The 20438-nt window shown below is 38.5% G+C and overlaps 2 long non-coding RNA genes across 3 annotated transcripts in view; one reads left to right on the top strand and one right to left on the bottom strand.

The window, feature by feature from the left end:
- The window catches only part of LOC116150253 (uncharacterized), a 116607-nt gene extending 100992 nt beyond the window's left edge, over positions 1 to 15615 (top strand). The window contains exon 4 of one of the 2 annotated variants that reach the window (XR_010382965.1): positions 15499 to 15615. This is a non-coding gene — a long non-coding RNA (uncharacterized LOC116150253). Of the gene's footprint in view, positions 1 to 4664; positions 4791 to 15498 lie in introns of those variants that run through there. The other variant, XR_010382966.1, reaches the window with a different exon arrangement.
- The window catches only part of LOC135322408 (uncharacterized), a 109166-nt gene that overhangs the window by 67052 nt on the left and 21676 nt on the right, over positions 1 to 20438 (bottom strand). The gene's annotated exons all lie outside the window — the stretch shown is intronic.

The following is a 20438-nucleotide window of genomic DNA, read 5'->3' as shown; positions in this document are numbered from 1 at the left end:
AAAATACAGGTTAGGTCCCCTTGTACACTTAGTCCAATCTTCAGATAGTAATTTTAAAAATAAAATATTTAAAAAGAATATTTAGAATATTATTTGAGTCATTTTAGAGGCTCAAAAAACATAACTTTAAACAAGGGAAATTTTAAAAGAACATAAAATTTGACACAGAATGATCTAAAATAAATTCCCTTATTTTGCAGACGAGGAAACTATAACTCAAGGATTTCCCCAGGTCACAGTGGCTTTCAACCAGAAGTCAGCTGACACACACTCATAATATTTTCACTGTACTTTTATAATTTGTATGTTGAAGGGCAGGCTCTAAATCAGGATTTCAGTAGCCGAGCACCTAAAGCAAATTTTATTTTTCACTTTTAACCTTTACTGCTGAAGTCTATTTAATAGAATCTTCTCTCACTTCCTTTTCTTCACTGTCTTACCTGATTTTCATAAAAATTACCTTCCAATCCCATGGTAGGGTTGTTTGACACCTTCAGGGGGTTGGAGATCTTCAGGATAAGTTCCTACTTGGCAAACCAAGTAAAACATGACTATAAATCATCACGGCTATAAAAGCCAGCCTGCGTGCCCACGGCCTGAGAGGAATCCAAGCAGGAAAAAGAAATTAGGCAGAAGATCCATATGGAGCCAGGCAAGGACGGACGGTAACATGACCTGTTATTCTATTTACATCCCTCTACATCCAGGCTGTGTGTGTGTGTGTGTGTGTGTGTGTGTGTGTGTGTGTGTGTGATGGGGAGAATGGTAACTCTATTTTCAGCCATCAGCACTATACTTGTAATTTCTCACCTGAACAATTTGATTCCTGTTAAAAAACATAAAGAATTCATGGACTCTGACTGTGACCCCAGAGACCTGGGTTCGAATCTCCGTTCTGACACAGCTGCTGTGTGCTTGGGGGAAGGCTCTTAATCTCTTCAGACTTGGGTTTCTTCCTCTGTGACAGAGAAGTAACCGTGTCTCCCTCCCAGGGATCATGGTGAGGTAAAATTAGACACCGCGGGCAGAAGGCCTGTGTTCACGGAGGCCCAGTTCGTGCAGTTCTCATTTGTGTTGATAAAGTAAGACTGCATTAATAAACAGGAGGGGAAATACAAACAGCACAGAGCAAAGGAGATTGTTTTAGTTTCTTTGCAGGCTAGAGATGTTTAAAAACTCTTTCCAAGAATACTATAAATTCTCCCCAGACTCCAGGTGGAAACCTTTCTAATGCCATTTGAAAGTTCACTGAGTTTAAGAAATTCTCTCTGGGGATGCCATGTCTCATACAAAAGCTAGGAAAAGCATTTTTCTGTCCTGGTTTGTTTTTGACCCCCTATCCTGAGATCCTTTTTCCCCCTCCCTCCTCCATTCTCTCTCACTCTGCTTTTCTCCTTCCTGGCACTGCCCCTGGTAACTCCTGAGGCAAAAGTCTTTCTTGTTGTTAGCCTGTGCCCTTCTTCAGCAGGTTCAGTGAGATCTGAAGGGGGTGAGGTATAAATGGACAAGAGAACATCACCCCTACATGCTCCCACTCCTCCCAGGCCCAAAGGGTGCTCTTCAGTGGCCTCTGTTGTGATCCTCCTTTCCTTTGGTTCAGCTTTATCATCTGTTCAGGGCAAAGGGAAAAGGCCACTGGGTGGAGCCACACTAATTGCACTCGGAAATCTCTCAGTAATGGAAGGACGTCAGGGAAAACCAAGAAAGGAAAAACAGAAGCACAGAGGAGAAACTGCTGCCAAAAATTGTCACTAAATCCCCTTGGATTTATTTAGAGCATATTGCTCTGCATACAAACATGAAACCAAACCTCTAGCCCAGCCTATTTAGACCAATTTGATATTTCAGTGGAAACTAAAGCTGCACCTCTGTCATGCCAAAGTATCCGGAAGAAAAGGGAAAAACTGTGTCAATAAACAAACATCTGTTAGCCTATTGCCTATATCCAGCCCTGTGCTCAGGCACTGATGACAGCATAAGAGAAACAGAACAGAGCACTTCTCTTCAAGCAGTTCACAATATGGCAGCAAACACTAATAATCATAAGTCCTGCTTGTCAGCCCACCTTCACCACACACGCTGATCACTCACTCGCATTTTCTTTATCTGCTACTATTATTATTTATTTCCTATTTTTTCTTATAGTCTTTATCAACTTTATCTCCATCTATCCATCTGTCCTTCCAGCCACCTATCCATTTCTATCTCTCTCTATCTATCTAAAGACAAAGAGATTATTTATTTTCTTACTCAATTTCTCCTCTAGAATGTAAGCTCTTTGAGAAAGGGGGCTTGGTTTTGTTCACTGCTATAACCCTGGACCAAGAATTGAGTCTGACACATAATGGACACTCAATAAATATATTTGGAATGAACTAATGATATAGAGCAATGAGATATTAACAAGAGAAGTCAGGAGAATCTTCATGGACAAAAGGCACCTTCAGCTAAATCATAAAGGACAGATAGAATCTGTATGGCTAAGAGGATGGGCACAGCATGCCCTTAGATGCCAGGCTGGACTGGCCCAGCACAATGTGGAGGAAATACTTCATCTCTAAAGAACGTGCAGGACACCAATGTCTGGCTGCCTGGATTTAGGTGGATAAAGTATTAGAACATTTCTTTAATTCGTGGATGTTGATATCATTCAAACATGGTTTCCCAGTATTTGTCTTCTCTTTTTAAAAATTTGCAACCCAAGGCTTTCATTTAAGGAATGGATCGTCATTGCCTATCTGAATAATTGAAACTCAAACTTCAGGGAGTTCAGAGAATGAGCAGCTACTGTCGACACCCAGCTTGTCCTCTGCTTTCCTGCTAGGCCTCTGATCTAGCTTATCTTCCCTGCTTTACAGACACTTGCAATAGAACTCGATACATGCTCCTTTCCTCTCTTTTTGCTAAAAAGCAATCTAGTGTGTGGCGGTATGTGACAATATGGCCAAACCACGAGGACATTTTGCTAAATAAAATAAGCCGGTCGTGGCAAAACAAATACTGCATGATTTCACTTATCCATGGTATCTAAAATAGCCTAACTTGTCGAATGAGACTAGAATGGTGATTGTCAGAGGATAGAGGGGAAGGGAAGTGGGGAGTTTCTAAGCAACAGGCATAAAGTCTCAACTATGCAAGACGACTGAGTTCTAGAGATTTGGTCTACAATATTGTCCCTGTAATCAACAATCCTGTATTGTACACTTAATTTGTTACAAAGATAGATATCATGTTAAGTGTTCTTACTAAAATAAAAATAAAGATAAATAAACAAAACTTGGGGCTAGAAACCCTGTCTTCTGCTCGTTCTAATGGCCACACAGTCCCCCCACACAAGGCCACACACTTACTCCTTGGTGATAATCTGAGATCTCAGGCGCAGGTCTTAGCGCAGCAGCAGCTATACAAGGCACAGTTAATTCTGAAGATGACGGATCATTGCTGAAGAAACACATGAGTTCACTAAAGAGTACAAAATTAGAATCCAAGGATCATCATCATTTCTTATTTAAGCAAGAGATCTCAAAAATAAAATAGTCATATTATTTCTATCTTGAAGCATGTTGGCTGCTATTATGTGCATGTAATGTGTCTAGCTATGTACAGTCATCACTATTATAGGCAAGAAGATCTAGGCTTAGTCTGAGCTATGTTAAAAATACACAGTAGGAATGGGTAACACTGGTAACAGGGTACTGTTGTTAGAGATAAAGAAGTTCAGTTAATCCTGACCTTGGGCCATTTATTCAAGCACATTTCAGAACAAACACAGCTTCCCACCTATCTTGCAACTTAAAGAGTTTGGTATTAATTCTTCTGTTGAGGCAGACATTTTCATATAAATAAATACTTGTTTGGCAGAACAAATTATACTAGTGAAAATATATCCTTTCATTCCATAGTCCTTCATTTCTTTTTTCTGAGTTTTTTTCTTTGAATCTGCCATGTCTTAATTCAAAGGTTCGTCTTTGTCCTGAATCCTCTTGTGCCCTACAGCTTTCCTGGTGGCTCTAGGTCAATTTGCCTACAGACGGTTTGCCAGTGTACAATTAGCCAAAAGGCAATTTCCTAAATGGATTAATTCTCTGAAAGCAATTCCCTGAGAAGGACAGCTTTTTGCCAATTGCTTTTTGGTAAAATGACCCATATTCCTCCCTGGATGAGTAATCTCATCCACTCACACGGACTGAACTACTGCTGTGTGCTCCTGTCTCCCGCATCCACTTAAATATTCAACTTGTTCCCTGGACACATTAACATTTATATGTCTAAAAGCCTACCTCCCAGCACTCTTAATTCCACGTTGTCCCTCTAGTATTTCAGGTCTCACTGAAAGTACCACTTGTCACCCACTTTCCCAGATCAGGAAACTGAGTCAGTATTGACTCACTCATCCTCTCCTCACCCTTCATAGGCCATCAATTGCCTAGTCCTACTGACTTTAACCTCCTAATTTAATGGGAGAAGGCAATCACCAGATCCGTGTTTCCCATAGATTCCAAAATGCTTTCAATCACCTGCTCTTCGTCTTTGTTGTCTACTAATGAAGGTTGGTTCAGCCCCGTCCCTCTCTAGGCCACTCCAGGACTATGACAATGAGATCATAATTAATCTGCCTCCATCTAATTTTCCCCTTTCACATTCTTCCTCTACTTTTCTACTAGAATGCACTTTTGCCAAAAGGGTTTTCCATGAAATGCAAATCCTGCAAGATGACCTACTGAAATAACTTTAGAAAATGCTTCAAATCCTGCAAGATGAAACACAAAAGCTACAAGATGATCTATGTCGAAGTAAGTTTAGAAAACGCTGCATGCTGTGTCCTCCTCTTGCAAAATCACAAAGGCCATCAACATAATAAAGGTCCTGAAAAGACCTGAAGTAAAGAAACACACAATATTGTATAACAAAACATGGCCCATAAGCGTTTGACTCATGATCTCTTGTTTTCCCCAAAGTAACAACTACTAACAAGCAGTGGAACACAGTTTGAAAATGCTGGCACATTGTGATTTGATCACACTAAGGAAATAAAGTAAACGGACTGACCCAGCCCACTGCCCTCATATTTTCTGCCCTCTCCCCCACCAACTGCACAACTCCTGAGGGTCCTGTGACTTGCATTTCCTCATGAGCAGCATGTCCCTTCCCACGTGTCTTTGGCTCCCTTTACCTGAAATGCCCTGTTCCACCTTCTAACTCCTACTCATCTTTCAAAACACGACTCAAGTTTCACCTCCTTTAGGAAACTTTTTCTGACCGCTGTGACCTATGCTTGGTTTCTCTTATAACGTCCTCCTACTCATCACAGCACTTACCGTCTTCTAACTAAAACTAGCTTTATTCCCCCATTTGTGCAAACACCTCAGGGACCAAATCATTAGTACAGAGTAAGTGCTCAAAAAATAGCTGTTGTGCTGAAATAAACCAACCCACGATAAAAGTGACAGATGATAATATAATAAAAGCTTCTAAGAATTTGTTAATTTAAGAATGTAAAATACCATAATCCCTCAATATTTCAAAAATATATGTGAAAAACTTCTTTTTCAAAAATTTATGATGTCATTTATTTTTAATGTCTTTTTTATTAATGTTATTAGTGATTTGCAATAAAATTGTCCTTATTTGCATTTGCATGCTTCAATCACTCATATCAGATATTCAAATATTTTTTCTTTATTAAGAATGAGGAAGAAAAAGAAATTACTGAAAATATTCACTAGGGCAACTTTCTACTGTGGAAATTAGCCAACAACACTTTGTATCTTGAAATGTAAACACCACCTAAAATCAACGTAGGGACACTGAATCCACGTCTCTGCATGACCTTATTTAAACAAGAGCTGTTCTTCATTTTATTTGCTTCGAACCTACCAGACCTCTTTTGACCATGAAGCCGGTCTGAGCCAAGACTTCTATGTTTAGCTGTACATAAAAATGACAGCTTTTCTTCTGGGTAAAATTACCTCATGCTGCGTTTGCCCCTAAACCTCAACTACCTTCTAGTCAAGGTCTAGAATTCCACAAAAGAGTAGAGATTACTGACCGAGTTTGACAACCTTATCAACTTACTTGGGAATATAGGTTGTGCCCGGAGGTGTTGTATAGCAAATGTCTGAGCTGACTGCACTCATTCTGATCGACTTTTCTCACAGTAGAGGAGCTGTCTCCCTCATTTATTCATTCACTCACTTGATAAATGTGGGCTGAGCACCCATTATGTGGCAGACACTACGCTGTCACAAAGGCCACAGTATGATAATCACATAATCGTGTTCTATGTAACAGCTGCATGAACTGAGCGCACACTGTGGGCAAGGAGCCATGCTAAGTTGTGCATGTGTGCTTTTGCATTTGACCTTTACACAAGCTTGTGAGGCCAGTGCATTGCTATCCCTTTTGATACAGTAGGAAACTGAGACTTAGAGACTCGTACACCACCAGAGATCTCAGAGCTAGCAAACATCACAGCCACGTTTGAACCCAGACAACCTTCTCCTGAGAAGCCCCTTTGTGCAGTTACCAGGCAACACAGCCTGTCAGTGGTCACACAATACCACTCTGCCATCAAAACTTCCACAGACATGTTCCTTGCCTGACCACTATCATGCTGTATCTTAAATAGCATTGAGCAGGAACTGTTTAGAGGATCCTGAAGTGACAATAAAGGCACAGGGAATCAAATTAAATTCTTTGTTTTTTAATTAAACAACTTTGGAGCATAGGTGCTGGCAAGTATTCCATGAATACTGACTGTAGTTAATGGTAAACTGTAGTTAATGTGGTTATACTGTGTGGCCTTTTGAGGTACCTTTCAAACAAGAGATTCTGTGATTAAAGAGGTAGCTTAATCTAGTTGTTTCTAGATTCCATCTCAAGACTGTCACTTGAAAATCACGTTTAACTCAAGCTATTTTCAAAGGAATGACTTGGGCTAAGCAAGACACTTATCCATATTTATACCAAATGAAAGAGGTCATCTGCAGAGGAATGGCCAGTTAGGACATATTTTGTCTCAACTTGCATCCCGTGAGAAAAAGGAACTCAAGATTAAAAAATAGAGCTAATTTGTTTTATGGCATCATGGAAGGATGTATAGGAAGAAGTATTAATCTATTCAATTATGTAACAAGTGATTTTCTTAGGCAGTAAGCTATTCTAAAAGAGTGATAAGTGTCTTTTATGGATCCAACATACTAGAAGTTGTTTTATAAGCATCTGACCAGTACAATGAATTATGGTGGATCCTGAATGCACAAAGAATGCAGTTCTCCAACATTCATCTTGCAGATTTCCTGCCCCACCCTCCCCCTGGATCACTTAGCCGTATATTCTCCCCAAAGGCCAAAACACAAGATTGCTTGAACAACGTATTTCCTGACTAATTTATTAAGATGGTTTCTTGGGTTATACAATATTCCCAATCCAAAAGCCACTCACTGGCAAGAGAAAATAATTCCTTTTTAATTAACAAGGAAAAAAATCAGACCGAATTCCAAGCGATTTGACCACTTTGACCTGGTTTTAGACCGTCTTCACATTTCCGTGAGCTCAGAGGTGAGCTCCAAATCCCACTTTGGGTTTAAGTTTTGTTTAAAGTACTGTTTAATGGGAAAAGAAATTTTTCTAGCTCTCCTGGAATTTGAATGTCAGTAAGGTGACACCCAGGTGACACAGTGGTAGACTTCTATAACATGACATGATCTAAAGCCCATTTATGCACAGAAGCCTGGGCTTTGTAGCAAGAATTAAAATGTTGTGCATCAATTCCTATATCCTGAATTTATCTTTTACCCATGGGAAGCGACATTTTCACAGGAATTTTTGGACCAGTGACCTGAAGTTACATTTAAGTCCAGTGTCCCTATGTTTCTTAAAGAGGCATTTATAGAAAACCAAATAAAATACCTTACATAAGCCAGTAAAACTGGCAGCAACAATATGACCATGCTATAATCATTACCATTAAAAAAAATAACAAAGTTTGTGTGAACAGGACAAGAGTTCACCAACAGTTTAGCTCCTGATAGAAACACTCCAACTTTAACCTGTTTTAAGGATTTGTATCCTAGTGATGAAAAGAACCCCCCTGGAGCACCAGACCTTGGATATGTAACAGAAGTCGTGTTTCCACAACCAGACCTCATAGAATTATCATGGATTTAAGTGTGATAATGCAGTTAGAAGTTCTTACCGTTTAGCACACAGAAAGTGCTCAATAAATCTTGGCTGCCAGGTTTTACCCATTCCACCAACAATTACAGAATGCCTACAATTACCAGATACTAAGCTATGGGTAGCAAATAAAAAATGACTAAAAGTAGGATGATAACATGGTTAAAATATTATTTTTAAGTTTTATTTTGTTTTTTAAATTTTTGTGAACTTGGTTATTTTTCCATTGGCCCTATTTCTGCCAGTGGCTTATGAGCTCCTCTAAAACTGTATGCCGCATCTGCAGTTCCCTTTGAGTCGCTCCTAGCATACAATTACTTTGTGGTTGACTAATTTTTCTCTGCCGCAGGCCAGTACTGAAAGTTTAGGGGGTACATACTCAACCAATAACGTAGTTAAGGCTCAGTCAGACTTTCTTATACATGAGTTTTATCACTGCTGAGATCATATTATGGACATCTGTATATACTGACCAGGTTAGGGGACTTTTATGAAAGCAAGGCCTCTAAAAACTAACTTGTCTTCCCAATCAGATGTTGTCACCCCAACAGACTGGACTTTTTCAGAACTGTTCAAGATATTAGGGGTCAGGATCTCAACAGGATTTAGCTGCTGTCCTGTCCTCACACTCCCAAATTTTCTGCTGTGACTCTAAACACATGGCAGGCATCATGGATTGCTTTAAAAACTGTGTGTGTTCATGTGTGTGCTTGTACACATGTGTGTGTTTTGAAACTTACCTGTGGAAACTGTCCATCTGCAAATAACAGAAGGGAGCCACAAAAATTGTATGCAATGCTGAATTAAAATATACAATATACATGTGTAGCTAAAATTAGTGGTGTGGCATAGTAAATCAATGACATAATCACATCTTCTGAACTTGATACTGCAATATTCATTATATGGTCCAACTTGCTGTTTTACCCAAATTAAAAACTATAAATTTTATCTTTGGCTCATTAGTTTGATCTAAAAAGAATTTTGAAACTAATTAAATTTTGAGTAGTGAGTCCATTTTATTTTTTACCTTTGAATAAAACTTGCCTTAGTTTTTATTTTCATGCCATGAGTACAATCCAGCACTGGCCTCATAAAACTGACTTTAACTTTTCCAAACTCAATGTCAGGTTATGACCCAGGTCACTACTCGAGGATTAGATCTGTTTCTAATACAAGTCATCTTAAATCCTTTTTGAAGCAGGGTAAGGGGAATGTTGCTTTCCTGGGTTAGAATGGTAGTTCTGTGCTGTCACTTAGTAATGATAGGAAATCAACCAAGTCAATTCCTCTGGGCCTCAGTTTTCTCACTAATAAACTAAGAGAATCAGACTTAATGAGTACTAAGGCCCACTGACTGCAGTTTTTAAACCCTATGATTGTTTCAGTTAACAGGTTCTGTTTAGATTATATGATGAGAAACATGGTTTCTATGTAAAAATTAACCATGTTTCTATGTAAAAATTAATATAAATTTACATAGAAAGAAAGAAAGAAAGAAAGAAAGAAAGAAAGAAAGAAAGAAAGAAAGAAAGAAAGAAAGAAACTTAATTGTGAATGAATATTTGAGTTGAAGGTTAGAAAATTTCCTTAAGAATTCTTGTTACTGAGTTAACTCCAAATAACTACTTGAGACACTTTTTATTTTTGAGAAACTGTTGAAAGAAATAATTGTGTAATTAGAAGCAGGATGACCATGAAGATTTTAAAATCAGAAAGATCTAGATTCAAATCCTGAGTTCATGTTATACCTTGGGTATATTGTATAATCTCCTGGGCCTCCATTTCTTCACCTGTAAAATGTGGATAATATGTACCTCCTAGGGCTGCTGTAAAGATTAAATAAGACATATAAGGCATCTAATGTGGTGACTGGCTCATGATAAACACTCAAATATTTTCCACTTTTCATTTTCCTTTCTAGAAGTCTTTGCACTAAGGACAAGAAATTCTTGTTTCAGTAGAAACAAGAGTGAAATTGATGGGCTGTGAATCTCCTGAGTCTAGTAAGGCAGTATTTCACAGTGGTTACCAGTGGGCACTGCAGGGTCTTAGAGACTTGCATTCAAATGCAAACTGTCAGTTACTACCTTTGGGACTGTAGGCAATTTATTTAAGTTCTCTGAGACACATACAGTTTTTCATCAGTAAATTAGCTATTGTAACCCTTAGGAAGAGAGAATGCATCACTGTGTCTACATCATCATAACAACACAATATATGGTAGCTATTTTTATTATGCTTCTGCTCTCCAAACTTGAAACAGTAACCAGAAGAGAGAAGGAAATCAAGTAACATTTTTTGAAGGAAAAGATTGGACAAGTGACTGTTCCTTGGCTGATGATGAGCATCACCTAGCATGTCTGTGTGTCTTCTAGGAGCAAGGATGGCCCTGGGGCCCCACAGCTTCCCATGGAAGGCATGTCATTTTCAAAGACATCTTTCCTGACATGAAAACAATGCCGTGAAAACTACTTGTGTTCTTTTTACGGAACCAGCTAGGGATTCCTCATGTTTTTTATTCTCAGTTAAAATATTATTCCATGACATTTTTCATGGGTGTGCCCTGGTTGTCTGCAGCCAACATTTTAGGAGATGTGTGTTTATGGAGATGTGGATATGACTAAAAACTTTTGGGAAATCTGAAATAAAGGTTAGATCTGTCCCATTAGGTAGCCTTGAATTGGTAGCATAAACAGATCTAAAAACTCTTTACTTACATAAACATAAGTTAAAAAATACTGGCACTTCATTAGATTTAAACATCAACAATAACAAAATGACATTAGAGGATTTACACTTTGCTGGGTAGTTATCTCTAGAGTCCCAAAATATCGAAAGTTCTATTACTGGAACTTTTAAAATTGTATCATCATTTTAGACTGACATTTAAAAAACAGCAGTAATGTGTGGGCTCCCTCTGCTGGATCTTCAGACTGTGAATGCCAGAAAGAGTTTTCAGTACTTTACATTTACCCAACCAACTGGATTACTCATGGTGATGAGATTAACACAAAGAAGTGATGTTGATCCATTTCAAAATCCACAGGAAAACAGTTTGCTAAATAAAGAAGCTGAAATTAGTTGGGAATGTTCTTCTGTTAGTGTTAAAAAACTGGGATTTTATTTTGTTCTGTTTTAAGTAGGAGACAGTAGACTTTGTTTTGTTTTATGTTTTAAAAAAGAGGCATAGATTTTCTTTGGAGAAGGGTCACATGTGGTCCATGGTACCTGTTGCCAGGGTAACCATGTCCTCTGTCTATACACATCAAGGCCAGTTATTTCATTTAGAGACAATCAGACTATCAGGTCAAAGGAAACAGAAAATGCAAATCATGATGTTCATGCTGTTTCAGAAAAACTACAATGTGATTGCCCTTCACCCCAACTCAGAGAAGTTTTCTCTTTAATAATGAATTTCTTTAAATGTTACAAATATTACTGTCTCCTTAACATAATTATTTTCTGGTGGATACATAGGCACTTCATGCTTTTGCACTGGGGGCCTTCTCTATTTATTGAACTTGGAAAGGAGATTTGAGGACAAAATGTTCTTTAATAAAATTAGAACTTCTCTCTTCTGAGAGTCATACATTTATCCAAAAGTCTATAAAAATATTACCCCATTTAGCTTATGGAGCATTTCTGAATAGGTTCTTTTTTTTAGTGCCCAATGATCCTGAATTTAGATGCTGTGTTTAAAACCTGTTTGCTGAAGGAAGGCTATAATTAATATAAGGAATACTGAATTCCACTTTGAGAATGGCAAGTTATTGGTTGACTATTTACATGAAGAACAAAAATAGAACTTGTTGCAGAAGACTGTAGTTTGATATATTCCTTAGTTTAGTGTAGGTTTTTACAGTGAGTTGCACAAAATGTAAATATACAAGTGAGCGCTCAAGTATTTACTAAAATGCAAAATTTATTTTGTTGTTTAATGAACATTATATTCTTATTATTTAGTTTTTATTATAAAATTCCAAACCCATTAAAAAAGTTTTTTTCAACCTTACTCCACAGGTATTGATAGTGATCCCCGTATCAAACACAGCCACAAATTTATCAATATATCTAAGATCTTTTTTATAATATCTCTGGAAAGGTAACCAAAATAATTCCTTAAGCTGAAAAGTCTCATTAATTTAGCATCTTCAGGGATACCTAATTCCTTATTTTGCTTGAAAAGGCTAAACACGTATTTCCTCGAAGTTTTCAATTTTAATTTTCTTTTTTTATGGTGCACTGCATTGCTGAGGATTTCAAAAGACCTCACTCCGAAAGGAGCGCAGCTATTCTGCCTCCTTTCACACAGGGCTTCCCCTGGACCCACCTCCCAAGGGAGCTGGAGAAACTAGAAAGTGTATTTGGGGGAAAGATAGGAATGTGCAGTAAACTGTAACTACAGCGACCACATGTTCTAATTTACTGGGATAAACTTGTTTGATTCCTGCTTTCCTGGCATAATTATTAACAGTGTCATTTCATTCTCAAAAATGTCTTAAATGATAAATTATATGACCTTCCTCTTTATAATCTAAATGCTTCTGTCTACATTACCATTTGTTTTTTAGAATATCATTTCCAAATGTACACTTACCTAAACTCTTAACTTCTCTATACATCAGGAGTTCTATGGTTAATTAATTTTAAGAAATGCTGTGTAATATATGCAGTAGTCTTCTTGGAGAGTCTAAGATACATTCACATATTTAAGACTGCTTGACTTTGCTCCAAAATTCAGGGGCTAACTACAAGCCCCACCATGTTGTTTGTATAGAACTATAACTATCCATAGTTACATAAGCTCTCAGTTCCAATTAGCACAGGATCCATACCCCACCCCTATAATTATTTCCTTGCACCCCATCAGAAGGACTAAAATTGTGGGGAAACAAAGGTACCCGTTAAAATGCCAGCCCCAAGAACTCTGCTAGAGAATATCAAAAGGGCTCCAATTTAACACAGAAAGTGTTCATAAAGTGCATGTCTAAACTGTTTAGTTAGAAATTAGATCTCATTTCCCCATGCGTTCCCACTGACTTCATTAGTTCTCTGTTTAGTCCTTATTATGTTCAAAGCACTAGTTACGTACTATTGTGAATGCATAAGAGAAACTGTTGTATCCAGGATGCTAACAGTGGGTAAGAGACTCCTCCCCTCCTCAGTCTCACTGACTCTGTTCTGTTTTTGTTTTTTCCTCACAGCACGATAGGCTTCTCCTATTCTTTATCATTCTCTAATTATGTTTACTCTTTGTTTTCTGTCTTCCCAACTAAAATGTCCATTTCTCAAGAGCAAATGTTTTTGTCTGTTTTATTCAGTAATTTATCTCAAGCGTCTAAAAAGAAGTCAGCACAAAGTCAATGTTTAATCAATTCGTCTTGAAGAAACAAACAAACAAGCAAATAAATAAATAAATAAACTCTAAGTAAAGTTTTAGTGATGGGGCCCAGCTCATAGTACGTGTTTTTTGAAGAATGAAAGTATGAAGGCATAGATGAATGAGAGCACAAGTCAGAGTGGGCACAAAGTTGGGAAGGTATATTAGAAACAGGTTGTGGAGAACCTTGAATGTCATGTTAATGGCCCAGTTACCATTTATTGTGACCTTACTATGGGTCATGCACTGTGCGAGAAATAATAGCAACATCTTCCTATAACAAACCCAGAAGGAAAGACTGTGTTCGCCATTTAAGATGAGAAAACAGACTCTCACGAAGGTTAAGTAACTTGTCCCAAATTGCATACAAATTAGCCTGAGCCTGGATTCAATTATCTGTTTAATTATCTGTGACTCCAAGATTTATGCTCATCGTGCTGCCTTTCATTCGGCAAGTAGAAAGCCATAAAGATATGTGAGTAATGGGGTAAAATCTTTGTCTCATATTTTTACAGATAATTGCTACCACTATGAGTGACAGATTATACAAGAGGATGAATGTTAGATCTTAGTAGCAGTTGGATTCCAGCTGTGGAACTCAGAATTCAGGACAGGTTTGTAGATTCCAGAGTTGGAATGCCCAAGACAGTGGCTACTAGCTTCATGAGACTAGCAAGTGCTTGAAATAAGACTAGTACCAGCTGAGATGTGCTCTAAGTGTAAAGTACACAATGGATATTGACAGACGTTACAAATAAAGGATGTAAAATATTTCATTAGTAATTTTTAATTGATTACATGTTAAAATGTATCATGGGTATATTCAATTAAAGTATGATAAATTAATGTTTCTTTTACTTTTCCTGTGGTGGCTACTAGGAAAATTAAAGTCACATAAGTGGCTTGAATTATATCTTTGTTGGACAATTATTCACATAAAGGAACCCTTTGAATTCTTAAGGGATCACAAAAGGAACAGCTTAGGGTAAGTAGGCCAAGGAAAGACTATTGATCATCTTGAGAGAATCCTACATTTAGGAGCCAGGAAAGAAGGAGGAGATGACAAAGGAGACTGGGGAGTGATCGAAGATGACAGCATTAAGATGGAAACTTGGCCAAAGGTTGCAGAAAGGCCAGGGAGAATGACAACAGGAAAGAGGCTGTTACATTTACCAGTTAGGAGGTTATTTGTTTTTAGGACTTTTCATAGAGTGGTTGTGGTGGAAGCTCGTTTAAAAAAGGAATAGGGGTGGGACTCAAGATACATTTTTAAGGAAATGGATGATGTGAACATGTATATAAGTTTAGTGGAGGGGAAGAGAGAAAAGATTCAAAAGAAAGAAGAGATTGTTGAGGTAGTGAAGTCCTATCACCAGTTTTAGGAAAGTAACTTGCCTAGGAGAGGATTCAGATACTTTTTCTCTGAGGCCACAGAGAAGGAAAAGAAATTCAGGAATTTCACATGATTTTATTTCTTATATTCTCTGAGATAGAAGAGATAAGGTTATAGCCCATGTTAGAAGATTGAGGCTAAATTTGAGAGCTTGAGAAGTATGAAAAAGGCTCAGAGAAGATACAGTTGCAAGTCATCAGTGTGAAGTAATAAACAAGTGGGAAGCGAGCAGTGAAGAGCCAGTGCAGTCTGGGCGGCATAAATACTCAGGAGCACAGCTGACGCAGTGATGTCCTGTCAGCGACAGAGCTAAGCTTTCTGAGGCTTACCCAAGATTAGGAAAGAACCAAGTTAGTGTGATTGAAGGTCACGGGGCTGCTTCTCTAGCTTGTGTGAAAGTAACGAAAACCGTAGAACATGATGTCCAAGTTGTATTTAAAAAAGCTTTCAAAGCCAGTCTGGGAACGGATCTCACTTGTATGAAGCAGTGCCTGGGTCAGGTGTGTGTGTCTGGCTCTGTGATGAAGGGTCTCAGCTTCTGCAGATTACCCACATCACCAAGTCAGAAGCAGCAAGAACGAACATGGATTTCCATCCATCCTTATGAGGTTCCAGCGCATCCTCATGTGATTCTAGTCTGCTTGGTGACTGTCGCTTCCCAACTGCCTGCCCTCTGAACGTCAGGCCAGCACCAGGCGCAGAGATGGCCTGGCAGGAACTGCTTATCCAGCCCCACAAGCTAACTCCCTGTAAGTAAGCCTTTGATTTGTAATATAAAAACAAAAAAATACATCGATATTGCTACTGTTTCTACTTCTCCAGTTTATTCCTTACTGATACTGAATTAAAAGACTAGGAATGATGGCAAACACTGCAGTTTATTTCTTCTTTTTTGTTAACTGAAGTATAATTGACTTACAATATATATAAGTATCAAGGCACAACACAGTGACTGGATATTTTTACACATTATGGAATGATCACAGCAGTAAGTGTAGTTACCATTGGTCACCGTACAAAATCACTACAATATTACTGGCTATACTCTCTGTGCTGTGCATTATATCCTGTTGACTTATTTTATAACTGAAAATTTGTACCTCTTAATCCTTTTCATCGATTTCATCCACCCCATGCCCCACCCTCTAGCAATCACCAGTTTTTTCTCTGAGTCTATGAATCTGTTTCTGTTTTGTCATATTTGTTCATTTGTTATTTAGATTTCACATATGAGTGAAATCATAAAGTATTTGTTTTTGTCTGGCTTATTTCACTTAGCATAATATCCTCTAGGTTCATCCATGCTGTTGCCAAGGAAAGACTTCATTCTTTCTAGAGCTGAGTAATAGTCTATTGTAGATTTATATACCACATCTTCTTTACTCATCTATCAATGATCACTTGGGCTGCCTCCATCTCTTGGCTATTGTAAATAATGCTGCAATGAACAATGAACTGGATGTATCTTTTCAAGTTAGTGTTTCTGTTCCTTTTGGATAAAAACCCGGGAGTGAAATTGCTGAATGTATGGTAGTCCTATTTTTAATTTTTTGAGGAACCTCCATATGATTTTCCGTAGGGGCTATACCAATTTATCTTCCCACCAACCGTGCACAAGGGTTCCCTTTTCACCACATCCACACTAATACCTGTTATTTCTTGTTTTTTGGGGTTTTTTTTTCCTTTTGATACAAGCCAGTCTGACAGATGTAAGGTAGCATCTCATTATGGCTTTGATTTGCATTTCCCTGTTGAAGTGATATTGAGCATCTTTTCATGTGCCTACTGGCCATCAGTATGTCTTCTTAGGAAAAATTGGTGTATAATTGTTCACAGTAGTTTCCTATGATTGTTTGCATTTCTGTGCTCAGTTGTAACTTCTCTTTCACTTCTGATTTTATTTGGGCCCGCTCTCTTTTTTCTTAATCTTTTCCCTTATGGTTTGACAAATCTCTTTAGTGTTATTTGTCATGTATCTATAGTACATTTTAGTTTGTGGTTACCATGAGGTCCGTGAATATCAACCTATTCATATAGCACTTAATTTAATAAGCTGATAGTCGCTTAAGTCAAATGCCTTCTAAAAGTACTACATTTTTACCTCCTTCCCCAGATCTTATGTTCTTGATGTTATATTTTACATCTTTTATTTTGTGCTTCCCTTAGCTACCTATTGTAGGTATCAGTGATTTTATTGCTTTTGTCTTTAAGTCTTCATGCTGAACGTGGTGATCACTGCCTTTGCTATATATGTGCCTTTACCAGTGAGTGGTTTTTTTTTTTTTCATTTATTTTCTTATTTCTAGTTATGGCCTTTTCTTTTCCACTTAAGATCCTTTAACCTTTCTTATAAGGCTGCTTTAGTGGTGATGAACTCCTCTACTTTTTGCTTGTCTGGGAAGTGCTCTCTCTTTCCTTCAGTTCTGAATGACAGTCTTACCTGGTAGAGTATTCTTGACTGTGTTTTCCTTTCAGCACTTTAAACACACCATGTCACTCCCTTCTGTCCTGCAAAATTTCTGCTAAAAAATTAGATGCTAACTTAATGAGGGCCCCCTATATGTGACTCTCTGCTTTTCTCTTGCTGCCTTTAAAATTCTCTCTTTAACTTTTGCCATTTTTATTATATGCCTTGGTGTTGATCCCTTTTAATTCATTTTATTTGAGACTCTGAACTTCTGACCTGAATATCTGTCTCCTTCCCCAGGTTAGGAAAATTTTCAGGAATTATTCTTCAAATAAGTTCTCTATCCATTTCTCTCTCTTCTTTTTCTGGGACCCCTATAATGAGAATGTTAGTATACTTATTGTTGGCCCAGAAGTCCCTTAAACTATTCTTATCTTTTTAAAATTGTCTCCCATTTCCAGCTCTCTGATCTGTTCTTCCATGTCATCTCTTCTGCTGTTGATTCTCTATAGTAAGTTTTTAGTTTCAGTTAGTATATTCTTCAGGTCTTATTGGTTCTTTCTTATATTTTCTAACTCTGTTGAAGATCTTTTCTCCTTCATTCTCCCAAGTTTGGTGAGCATTTTTATGAACATTATTTTAAACTCTTTATCAGGTAAATTGCTTATCTCCATTTCATCAGGGTTTTTCTGGGGTTTTAGCTTGTTCTTTTCCCAGAACATATTCCTCTCTCTCCTCATTTTGTTTGACTTTCTGTGTTTGTTTCTATGAATTAGGCAAAATAGTTACTTCGCCTGGTTTTGAAAGCATGGCATTGTATATGTAGGCACATTCCTGGTGTAGACTGCATGTTCTGGGCAGCTCTGGCTGGCTGGAGATGGAGTGTGTGCAAACCTGTACAGAGGGCCCAGGCATACTGCAACAGGGCTGCCTTGGTGGAATGGCTCGAGTTAGAAAAGATCTGGACCTGGGGTCCTGGGGTGTGCTGTGATGGGGCAGCCTTGGTGAGACAGATGGCGTTGGAATGGGTATGGGCAGGGGAGCCAAGGGCATGTTGTACCAGGGCTGCCTTGGGGGAATGGCTGTACCTGGTGTGTACCAGGGCCCTGGGGCACTCTGTGGTAACCTTGGCAAGCTGGATAGAGTACCTGAACCATGTTCCCCCTGGCACGATCAAGGTTTTGGAAGAATGCAAAACATGGTACTCCTGGCACCTCCAAGCCCAAAGAGACTTCTAGCAGCTCCCTGCCTGTTTGGCAGATAGTCTAGGGCTAGCAAATGGATTTCCTTCACACATAGTCTAGGTGCCCTTTAAATGACTGTTTTTTCCACTATTTCTCATGATGGATGCGTCCACATGCTGGCCCCTCAGTGATATCCCTTCCCACTACAAGTTGCAGCCTGAGGGTGGGGTTCCCACTGACACCATGGCTCTTTCTCGCCTACCCATCTCTGTGTGGTCCCTCTATCTTTCCTTGGGCAGAAGCTTTTCAATCAGCCCTCAAGTATTTCTCAGGATGAATTATTCTTTATGTAGGTGTAATTGTGTATGTCTCTGGGAGGAGGTTAGTTCAAGGTTTTCCTATACCACCATCTTGAACCAGAACCCAGCTTATTCATTCATTTATCCATTTATTCTGGGTGCCAAACTCATACATCATGTAAGATACAGGTCTTGACAACTTTTCATTAAAACAAACAAAAATAAAACTGTCTGCATGGAGTAGAGTGGGGGCCCAAGGCAGGGATGGTCATTCTGCCTCACTTAGATTCCAAAGGAACACTGAACTGAGATTGGTGTCTATTGTCTAGAAGGCACATTTGAGAATAAAATGAAAATCAGTCACTCCTTTGGGCCCCAAGATATGAAACAAGTAAAAGGAGATACTGAAACTTGGAAGAGATTTTCAGAAAATCATGTAGGCCCCTGAGTTTTAAAACTGTAATTCCACTCCAAGCATCACCTATTCATTATCTATCACTCCAAGTCAGCTCATTCTCTCATATTTCACGAGCACATTTCCTAAGCTCCTCAAACACAAATCTCTGCAGTATCCTCTACTCTTTTTTCCCATTTCTTCCAACACTGTTATCCTTCCTGTCCTCTGCCACTGCCTCCCTAGTTGGCCATCAGATTCTGATATGTCTACTTCAGGATTGTTTCTTGCATGAACAACCTCCTTTTCAACTCTGCTGCTGCCATTGCCAAAATAAGACTATCACTGTTTCACATCTGGACATTTTCAGGAGTTTTCTAATGGATATTTCTGCTCCCAGAGTTCCTACAAAAAAATCATACCCAGTCACTCTTCCGCATAAACTTCACTGAAGCCCTTCTTGAAATATTTTCACTCTTGATCATAGAACCTTTTCAGTCAAGGCTCTGACAACCGTTTTCTGCATCTCCCATCATTTCTCATTATTTATCACCACTGGATTTCTTCTGGTCATTTTTAAATAACACCATGCCTTTCAGAACTTTGTGGCTTTTGCATGTGGCGTTCCTCTGACTTAAAATGCTGCGCACACCCTTCTATTTAGGATAAATGCTTCCTAATTCTTCAAGATAGAGTCAAGTCTCCATTAGGCAGAGTCCCTCTTTGGTGCCCCAGAGCACTGCATGCTCACCTCTCCTCTCACACAAACTCTGCATTAAATCGTAATTATCAGTTTGTATAAGTGCGTCTCATTCTGGCGCTGCCATCTACCTGGGGCTCTAACAACCGCACGGTGATGATGCTCTAGCTGTGCATGGGAATGTCCTCATAAAAGTTCATTAAATTAGTGAATTAATTAATGAATATCAGAGAGAACCGTATTTCAGATGGAGGTTTACAATTATTGCTCAGGCTCCAACCTAGTCTATTTAACCTATAATGTAGACAGAATATGGTAGTTCAGATAAATTTGCCAAATGTTGATTCTAGAACTTTGAATGCAAAAAAGGTAATATGGCCATTTATTGAGTTAGATCTATACTGTAGGCTGGCCCAGGAAGCCAGTCAAGTGTATACTATTATTTCTATAGGAAAGTACCATCTTCAGTTTTCAGGGACAAGGGAACATAACCACTCCAG

The sequence above is a fragment of the Camelus dromedarius genome, chromosome 11, assembly GCF_036321535.1.
Source record: "Camelus dromedarius isolate mCamDro1 chromosome 11, mCamDro1.pat, whole genome shotgun sequence".
Lineage (NCBI taxonomy): Eukaryota > Metazoa > Chordata > Mammalia > Artiodactyla > Camelidae > Camelus > Camelus dromedarius.
This window is presented reverse-complemented; position numbering and strand designations above follow the sequence as displayed.